Below are 10,574 nucleotides of genomic sequence, written 5' to 3'. Positions count from 1 at the left end.
AATCACATCTCCATAGACGTAATAATGAATATTGATCTAACCAAAAATTACAACTATTTTGGGAGGATGTGAAGAATGGAAATGGGAATGTGGTGGGGTCATGTAAGAGAACAAAGTGATAATGTCCATCAACAGGAAATGGAGAAAATAGAAAACTGAAAATTCAAGGGATTTCAGTAGTGGGAAGATTATTTATCTATTTTTTTTATTTTGAGATGAATCTTTCTCTGTTGTCCAGGCTGGAGTTCAGTGGCGTAATCTTGGCTTACTGCAACCTCCGACTCCAGTTCAAGTAATTCTCCTGCCTCAGCCTCCCAAGGAGCTGGGATTCTAGGAATGCGTCGCCATGCTCAGCTAATTTTTGCTGGTTTTTTTTTTTTAGTAAAGAAGGGGTTTTACCATGTTGCCCAAGCTGGTCCTGAACTCCTGACCTCAGGTGATCCACCTGCCTTAGCCTCCCAAAGTGCTGGGATTACAAGTGTGAGCCACAGTGCCCCTCTGGAAGATTATTATTTAGAAATGTGGAGCAATTATCTGAAACAACGTACTGATTGTTTCTAGGCTGAGAAAATAGAGCGGGGGTTGGGGTAAGGAAGATACTTGTTTTAAGTCTTTTTTTTTTTTTTTTTTTTTTGAGACAGGGTCTCACTCTGTGGCCCAGTGCAGTTGCAAGATCATAACTCACTGCAGACGTGACGTCCTGGGCTCAAGCTATCCTTCCATCTCAGCTTCTTGAGTAGCTGCGACTACAGGTGTGCACCACCATGCCCGACTAATTTTTTTAAAATATTTTTTGTAAGATGGGGTCTCTCTATGTTGCCCAGCCTGGTCTCAAACTCCTGGGCTCAAGCAATCCTCCCACTTCAGCCTCCCCAAGTGCTGGGATTACAGACATGAGTCACTGTTCCTGGCCATTGTAAGTCTTATAACATGTTTGATTTTTAAAGCCATGTGTCCGGCTGGGTGCGGTGGCTCACGCCTGTAATCCCAGCACTTTGGGAGGCTGAGGTGGGAGGATCACAAGGTCAGGAGTTCGAGACCAGCCTGACCAACATGGTGAAACCTCATCTCTACTAAAATTAGCTGGATGTGGTGGTGGATGCCTGTAATCCCAGCTACTCAGGAGGCTGAGGCTAGAGAATTGCTTGAACCTGGGAGGCAGAGGTTGCAGTGAACCAGGATCATGCCACTGCACTCCAGCCTGGGTGACAGGTGAGACTCTTTCTCAAAACAGCAACAACAACAACAAAAATCATGTGCCCATGTAAATTAAAATTTATACAGATTAAAAAATAATTTAAAGACAGAGGCCAGGCACAGTGGCTCATGCCTGTAATCTCAGCACTTTGGGAGGCTGAGACAGGAGGATCATTTGAGGTCAGGAGTTTGAGACCAGCCTGGCCAACAAAATGAAACCCCGTCTCTACTAAAATTAGCAGGACAGTGGTGGTGCATGCCTGTAGTCGCAGCGACTTAGGAGGCTGATGCAGGAGAATCGCTTGAACCCAGGAGGCAGAGGTTGCACTGAGATAAATGCCACTGCACTCCAACCTGGCAACAGGGCAAGACTCCGGGAAGGAAGGGAGAGGAAGAGGGAAGGAGAAAGAGAAGAAGGGAAGGGAGGGAGGAAGGGAGGAAGGGAAGGGGGAAAGGAGGGAAGGGGAAAGAGGGGAAGGGAAGGGACTGGGGTAAGGGAAGGGGTCAAGGGAAGGGAGGAGGAAAAGGGGGGAGGGAGGGAGGGAAGGAAAGGAAAGAAGGAAGGAAAGCTTTGGCTGGGTGCAGTGGCTTATGCCTGTAATCCCAGCACTTTGGGAGGCCAAAGCAGGCGGATCATGAGGTCAGAAGATGGAGACCACCTTGGTCAGCATGGTGAAACCCCATCTCTACTAAAAATACAAAAAAATTAGCTGGGTGTGGTGGCGTGCCCTTTAATCCCAGCTACTAGGGAGGCTGACACAGGACAATCACTTGAACCCGGGAGGTGGAGATTGCAGTGAGCCGAGATCGCACCACTGCAGTTCAGCCTAGCGACAGAGCAAGACTCTGTATCAAAAAAAAAAAAAGACGGTAAGTTTTTGCAAAATAATATCAGACAAAATAGAATTTAAACCAAAAGCATTAGATAGAATGAGTAAAGAGATTTTATATAAACGAACTATATGCCTAGAAAATATATTTTCATGAGCCTTTCCCCTTCTAATAACACAGCTTTAATATGCATGCAAGTATGCAAGAAAAAATTGACAATCAAAATCTGAGTGGAACACTTTAACATATCTTTCTCAAAAACTGACAAATAAAACAGACAAAAATTTAATTCTGCATGCATGTGGAAGATTTGAATAATATTAATAACTACTGGATTTTATATATAATGGATATATGTACACACATATGCACATATATTTACACATACAAATATACGTATATATTCACATGCAGTCTTTTCTGTTGACCTCAGAATACTCATAAGAGCCTCTATGGAATTAGGCCACATAGAAAATCTCAATATAGGCCGGGTGCAGTGTCTCACATCTGTAATCCCAGCACTTTGGGAGGCTGAGGCAGGAGAATTGCTTTAGCCCAGGAGTTTGAGACCAGCACTTTGGGAGGCCGAGGTGGGTGAATCACCTGAGGTCAGGAGTTCGAGACCAGCCTGGCCAACATAGCGAAACCCCATCTCTCCTAAAAATACAAAAATTATCCAGGTGTGGTGGCGCATGCCTATAATTCCAGCTACTTGGGAGAGGGAGACAGGAAAATTGCTTGAACTCGGGAGACAGAGGTTGCAGTGAGCCAAGAGCTTGCCACTGCACTCCAGCCTGGGCAACAGAGCGAGACTCCGTCTCAAAAAAAAGAGGTAGAAAAATAGAATAAATCAATTATTACAGAAGAAATTAAAGTTAGTGAAAAATCCATCCTGAAAAAACTGTTTGTCTCAGACAGTTACAGGAAAGTTCTCTCAGACCTTAGGACGTAGAAAAGTTCCAAAGGTTAGAAAAAGATGGAAAGTTTCCCAAATCATTCTACAAGGCTATCATAGTCTTACTGACTAGAGAAACTTTAAAATAAATAGCCTAAAAAAAGAAAACTTAAAAATATAGGAATGTCACTTAAAAATATAGACACAAAAAACCAAGTGGGAATTAAATAGTGTCAGATAGAATTTATCTATGTATGTAAAGACTAATTCTAATGTGATTGGCTAAATAGGATTTATTCCAGGAATATAAAGCTATTTCAATATTAGATCTCTTATTAGAATTCAATACTTTCAATTTAAAGAAGAAAAAATATATAATAATTTCCAATGTGAAATAATATTTTGGTTAAATTTCAACATCACTTTCTGAGCAAACTAGAAAAACAGAGACCTTTTTTTCAGCAAACATTATACTCAATTGTGAGATGATGGAAGTGTTCTCATTAAAAGTCAAGAATGTAGAGGGGTACTTGCTATTCCCACTCCTACTCAACCTCATGCTGGATATTCCAATAAGGTAAGCCAAGAAAAGAAGGGAGAGATAAAAATACCAGGGAGAAAAAAGGAGAAACTCTCATAGTTTGTATATGGTATCATACTCTGTTTAGAAAATTCCAGAGAATTGACAGAAGAAAAAACAAAACATTAAAATAGAGTGTTCAGTAAGACAACCACATAAACAAAATTCTCATTTTTCTGAATACTCTCATTAAGTGATTTAAAAATCCACGGCGGGGAACCAAAACCCTTTCACATTAGTAACAACAAATGCCTTAAAACTGACTTACAATGAAATGAAGACAAGGATAAAACTTTAAGAAGCACAAAAATGGCCAGGTGCGGTAGCTCACGCCTATAATCCCAGCACTTTGAGAGGCCAAGCCTGGCAGACATGAGATTAGGAGTTTGAGACCAGCCTGACCAACATGGTGAAACACCGTCTCTACTAAAAATACAAAAATTAGCCGGGCATAGTGGCACGCACCTGTAGTCAAGGGGAATCGCTTGAACCCGGGAGGTGGAGGTTGCAGTGAGCCGAGATCGTGCCACTCCAGCCTGGGCTTCAAAGTGAGACCCCATCTTAAAAAAAAAAAAAAAAAAGCACAAACATAAGCACCTAAATAAACAGAACAGCAAATGGTGTTCCTAAATCCAGAGACTCAGTGCTTTTCTGATGTCAATTATCTCATTAGTTTATAAATTCCAAAAACTTTCAATAGGCTATTTAGAGGAAAGTTGGCAAACGGATGCTAAAGTGCTTCAGGAAGAGGAAACGAACAAGAACAGACAAAAAAACTGAAAAATAAGAAAAATGGGAGAAGAACTGCCCTGCCAGAGAGCAAAAGAAACAGCAAGGCTATAGAAATTAAAGCAGGGTTTTAACCTTGCTGGGAGAGAGAAAAAGACAAACATCCGCTTATATGTGGGAATTTATTTTATCACCAAAGTGGCATCTCAAGTTAGTGGGGGGAAATGACAGGACATTTGCTATTCATTGAAGAAAATAAACCTGGATCACTTCCTCATATTATACAGACAAATACCAGACAAATTAAAGAAAATGGCTTGGTGCAGTAGCTCATGCCTCTTCGGGAGGCCAAGCTGGTGAATTGCTTGAGCCCAGGAATTCGAGACCAGCCTGGACAGCAACAAAGTGAGACCCTATCTCTACCAAAACTTAAAAAAAACAAACAAACAAAAAAATTAGCCAGTCATGGTGGTGGGAACCTGTGGTCTCAGTTACTCAGAGGGCTGAGGAAGGAGGATCATGTGAGCCCAGGAAGTCAAGTTTGCAGCGAAACGTAGTCGTACCAGTGCACTTCAGCCTTGGTGACAATGAAAAAAAAAAAGTTTGAATGAAAACTTCCAAATTTGCAAGAAAATGGTGAAGATGCTTATATCACCTTACCACAGACAGACTTTCTAAGCAACACAGCAGACCAGAAGTGCTCTCTGGTAATTTGTTCCAGCAGCAATAGGAAACTACCGCACTCCCTTTGCAGGCTCTCCTGGTCCCAGTCCTAATAATCCTGGCGTGATGTATCTATTACCAGGCGTTCAGGCTAAGACTGGTAAAGGCCAAGTCCTGCGATCGTGCCAGGGCCAAGCACTCCAGGATGCTCACATCAGCCCCCTCTAAGCCCTGTTTCCTCAGCCTGGGAGGTCCCCAAGAGATTTATACTGTTTACAGCCTCCTGGGGGGAAGGTGAAACTGTATCTTAAGGGGCTTGTAAACCATGTCTGGGCTAACACCGATTCCTGGGACCCAAAAACATCACCAGGACTCTCTATTTAGAAAGAGAACATATAAGGCTGCAGTGAGCCGAGATCACTCCACTGCATTCTGCCTGGGTGACAGAGACAGACTCTATCTCAAAAAAAAAAAAAAAAAAAAAGGAAAAAAGGAAGGAGGACATAAAAGCACCCGTTAAAGCACTTCTGACTTTGTTTCTGTAACATATTTGACTTCCACTTGAGATTTCATTTGACTTTTATTCAAACAGCTTCAGTGGTTTATAAAAACTAGCGGTACACGGCATGTCATTATAACCAGCACTGTCCAATAGAACTTTCCAAGATGATGGAATTATTCTGTCTTTACTATCCAGTTTGGTAACCACTAGCCACATACGGCTATTAAATGCTGAAAATGTGGCTAGTATAACAGAGGAACTGAAAGTTTTACTGTAATTAAATTAATTAGTTAATTTATTTCGAGATGGGGTCTTGCTTTCTTGCCCAGGTTGGAGCGCAGTGGCAAGATCATGGTTCATTGCTGCCTCGACCTCCCAGGCTCAAGCAATCCTCCCACTTCAGCCTTTGCAGTAGCTGGGACCACAGGTACACACCACCACTCCCTGTTAATTGTTTTATTTGTAGAGACGAAGTCTCACTATGTTATCCAGGCTGGTCTCAAATTCCTGGGCTTAAGCAATCCTCCCACCTTGCCCTTCCAAAGTGCTAGGATTGTAGCTGTGAGCCATTATGGCTGGTTTAAGTTTAATTATAAATAGTTACATGTGATCGGTGGTGAATGTATCGGACTGTGCAGGTTTTAGCCTTTGTCAGTCTCAGCCTGAGAGCCTGATAATAGGCACATCAGAGTGCAGGCCAGGATTATTAGGACTGGGACCAGGAGAGCCTGCAAGGGGAGTGTGGTAGTTTCCTACTGATGCTGGAAAAAATCACCTACACACTTCGTGGCTTACAACAACACAAATTTCTTATATGACGATTCTGGGGGTCAGAAATCTCAATTATATGAGTTAGGCTAAAGTTAGGTGTTGGCACGGCTGGCTCCTTTGGCGGGCAGGGAAGAATCCATTCCTTGTAGTTTCCAGAGGCTCCCTGCATTCTTCTGCCCATAACCCCCGCCCCCATCTTCAAAGCTGGCACTTAGCGTCTTCAAAAGCTCCCTTTGTCTCTGACCTCTGCTTCTGTCCTCATATCACCTTCTCCAAGTCTGACCCTCCTTCCTTGCTCTGATAAGGACCCTTATTATTACATTGGGCCTAGTGGGCTAATCCAGTATAATCTCCCCAACCTAAGATCCTTAACTTAATCAGAAAGTCTCTTTTGCCATGTAATATAACAAATTCACAGGTTCTGGGGATTAGGCTGTAGACATTGTAGGGTAGGGGAACATTATTATTCTGCTTACTACCAAGGGTATTCAGCTGTTCCCATCACATAAAATCTGGGCTAATGACCTCACCCGTGGAAGCTGACCTGGAGGTGGGCTCGAGCAAGCGGCCTCTCTGTGGGCACAATTCCCACCTTCATGCTGAATCATGTTGGATTCAGCTCAGGGTAGACGGAGCAGGGCCCAGACTCCTTAAGAAGGCTGTTAGGCCCAGCAAAGAGAGGCTCTGGCCCCAGCCAAAAGCACTAAGGTTGGGCACAGAGCTCCAGTTCCTGGGGTGATAGCCTGGCTGCAGCCCTGGAGCATGGGAGACTCACACTGAGGGGGCTGGGTGATGAAATGGGGGTGTCTGTCAGCGGAAGCCTGTGCATATCTTCTGGACATCCAGAGAGGTATTGACTGTTTTTTGAGCTGTAAAGTTATATAAACAGCACAATGTTTAAAGAAGATTAAGCTGGCAGTTGTGTGCAAGTGGGGCCCGGGGGAGGCGGGTGGGAAACTGGTGAATAAATACGGGCAGGGAACGATTAGTATCAGAGGAGCAGTGGGAATAGGGAGAGAAGAAAATATGTGCAAGAAACATCCTGTCAAACAGAAAACACACTAAAAATACTACTGCTGAGCTGAATCAGAAATGGCAGCAACATCTTAAATCATTTCGGAAAAAAGCATTTCCGTTTTTATTGGTTTATATACTCAAAGAATTTGTGTAATTGTAGAGTCTGTTAAATGGTTTTATTAATGCCTGCAGCTGTCACTGCACAATATATATTTAACAGGAATACGCCAACACCTTACAGTACTCACCAAGTATTTCTTAAAATCATAGTTAATTATTTAGGTATTTGAAAGAGCATACTGCTACAGGTATCTGAATTAGCACAGGTAATATATGAGGCTGAGGGTTGCTCCTCCAGGAGAACAAAAGATAGATATATTTCCACATAGAAAGTTTTGACATTTATAGCCAAGCGCGGTGGCCCACGCCTATAAGCCCAGCACATTGGGAAGCCAAGGTGGGCAAATCACCTGAGATCAGGAGTTCGAGACCAGCCTGGCCAACATGGTGAAACCCCATCTCTACCAAGAATGCTAAAATTAGCTGGGCATGGTGGGGAGCACCTGTGATCCCAGGTGCTCAGGAGGCTGAGGCAGGAGAATCACTTGAACCTGGGAGGTGAAGTTGCAATGGGCGGTGATCATTCCACTGCACTCCAGCCCTGGTGACAGAGTGAGACTTGGTCCCCTCCCCCCAAAAAAAAAGAAAAGAAAAGAAAGAAAAGAAAGTTTTGACATTTATTACCTTTCACCTTTAGAGAAAAATGAGCCCTGCTTTTTCTTACCAGATGGCCCCTCTTTCTGCGGCTTGTGTGCCATCTGGAATTTGTTCTGATAAATCCAAACATTAGGGCTATGTTATCTTCCCAGCTAAATATAACATTTAGTTAATTAGCCTGGCAACCTATGCATTTCTTTCATATGCTAAAAAAGATAGCACTGTATCTGTAGTGTGTGTTCTGGCTACTGGGGATAAACCGCCAACGAGAAATCAATCTTTCTGGTTAGTGACCTCTAGAACAACTTGGGAGGAGGAGCCAGACTAGAGTCCTTGAGGAGGCTTAGACTTACACTGGGAACTTGTGGTTGGCTGCATCCAGCAGGGTGGGGGTTTGGATATGCATCAGATTTCACATTACCCAATGTGCTCATATCTCCAGACACCAAAAAATGTCCACAAGCCGCTGGGCACAGTGGCTCACACCTGTAACCCCAGCGCTTTGGAAGGCCGAGGCAGGAGGATCACTTGAGGCCAGGAGTTTGAGAACAGCTTGGCCAATATCTCGAAACCCTGTATCTACCAAATATACAAAGATTAGCTGGGCCTGGTTGTGTGCACCTATAGTCCCACCTACTCAGGAGGCTGAGGCAAAAGAATCGCTTGAACCCAGTAGGCAGAGTTGCAGTGAGCCAAGATCACATCATTGCACTCCAGCCTGGGTGACAGAGCAAGGTTCTGTTTTTTAAAAAAAGAAAAAAAAAAAATGCCCTCAAGCTTATTTTTTTCTTTTTTTTAGAAACTCTTAATTTTTAGAGTTACAGATACATTAGCAAGTGAAATCATTTTACAAGCTTGTAACAAAAGCAGCCACTCCCCTACCAGCTTTCTTTTTTTTTTAAATTCTTTAATCAGCAACTGCATTTGCACCTACCAGCTTTCTGCTCCTGATTCCCACTACAAGCGATTCCAGTTCCAATTAGGTTAGCTGTTTATTTTGATCTTTGCCTCCATATTTTTAAATAACTTGCTTATGCTGCTATTTCTTTATTTTTCTACTTTAATACTATCCTTTGTCTTCCTTCTGCAGAAGAAAATAATTGGCTCTCATACATTACAATTTCCCTCCCATCGTAAATGTATTCTACTTTGGTCAACAGTTACCAGGTATTTATATTACTATGACCGTGGAAATATTATTCAAAGCTTAGCCATGTGATATACTACATAATTCACTACATTTTCTTTCTCATTCAACACTCCTTTCTTAAGAGAATGACAATCTTAATTTTTCTTTTTAGGTTTTTATGTGCCAATTGCTAATTTATGTTCATTCTTATAAATCTCCTAAAATGTAAATTGCCTCTCCATACATTCAAACATAGTAGGTAGTTTGTCAATTTTTTTTTCCCTTGGGGGCACCCCTCCTGTAACTCTCTGTCCTTTTGTTTCAGGCTGATTCTGTTATGGAAACACCAGGGGTTCCACTTAGGTCCTGTTGCTCACTGAACAGAACACCAAACACTGAGAGAGATTGTTACCAAGGAAGAAGGCTTTCCCAGGGTGCTGCAGACTAGGAGATCAGAGATCAGTCTCAAATCCACCTCCCTGATGGACTAAACTTAGGGGTTTATATAGCAGGGAAGAAATGTAATAATGTGGAGGAAAACAGGAACTAGGGAGAAATAAGGAAGCAATCATGGTGAATGAGGGGTCTGCCATCTCACTGCCCAATGCAATGATCTGGTGAGTTGCAGTTCTTTGATACTATTTTTTGAGAGACCTGAGGGTCTTTTCCCAGGAAAGGAGCTCAGATAAAACAAATGTAAGCTTTGTGCAGTGGCAGTATTATAGCCAATGGGGTTTATCTGAGGCATGATTATTGTTAATTGAAAACTTTTCCCAATACCCCGCCATGACAACTTGAAATATAGTTGGCATTGGCAATTTTTGGCAGTCTCTACAGGGACTGAATAAAAAAAAATTTAAAAAACAAACAAACAAAGAAACAAATGTAAATTTCAAGCTTTAGCACCAGAAAAGTCAATTTCTATGTTTATCCAAAATAAAAGAAAACAAAAATCTGTCTATGGGATTATTGGGTCAGTTTCAATTCAATAGCATCCCAGGCCTGCAGATCACTGTCACTGCAGGCCCTAGCCATCAGCATGGGCAATGCCTTCCCATGCCAGGACCCTGGGCTTGCCTCCCTCTAGAGCACTCTCTCATTCGCTGGAGCATATCTGTCCTTAAAAGAAAAATGGGAACAGGAAGGTAAAGTAAAGTTTTTTTTACTTTTTATTCTACCCTTACCCTATGCTGATGGTGGTTGCTTGGATGTAAAATTTTAGTTTTGAAATCATTTCCCCTAGAATTTGAAGTAAAATCCTTGTCTGCTGGTGGTCACTGACAAGGACTCTGACCCACTCTGATTCCCAGTCTTTCCCCAAGGCTTTGACTATGTCTTTTTCTTTCTTTCTTTCTTTCTTTAAATTGTTGGAAACTGTGGAGGTTTTCTGTGTTGATGTTCTGAGACTTCCTGTGACCTGTGGATTGTCGTTCCTCCTTAGCTCTGGGCACTTGGCAATCCCTCTCCATCTACAAATAAACATCTTTCCATTTCAGAAATTGTCTTTTACGATGATTTGCCTCATTTCTTTTCCTCACTTTTC

The 10,574-nt window shown here is 42.4% G+C and overlaps 1 non-coding gene across 1 annotated transcript; it reads left to right on the top strand.

Moving 5' to 3' along the window:
• Nucleotides 1-9,730: 9,730 nt before the first annotated feature.
• LOC116534851 lies at nucleotides 9,731-9,871 on the top strand. The gene has a single exon (XR_004261917.1). It is a non-coding gene; the product is annotated as a U4 spliceosomal RNA (small nuclear RNA).
• The last annotated feature ends 703 nt before the right edge of the window (nucleotides 9,872-10,574 follow it).

The sequence above is a fragment of the Sapajus apella genome, unplaced genomic scaffold (genome assembly GCF_009761245.1).
Source record: "Sapajus apella isolate SASKATOON/1434 unplaced genomic scaffold, GSC_monkey_1.0 scaffold89, whole genome shotgun sequence".
NCBI classification, from domain to species: domain Eukaryota; kingdom Metazoa; phylum Chordata; class Mammalia; order Primates; family Cebidae; genus Sapajus; species Sapajus apella.
This window is presented reverse-complemented; position numbering and strand designations above follow the sequence as displayed.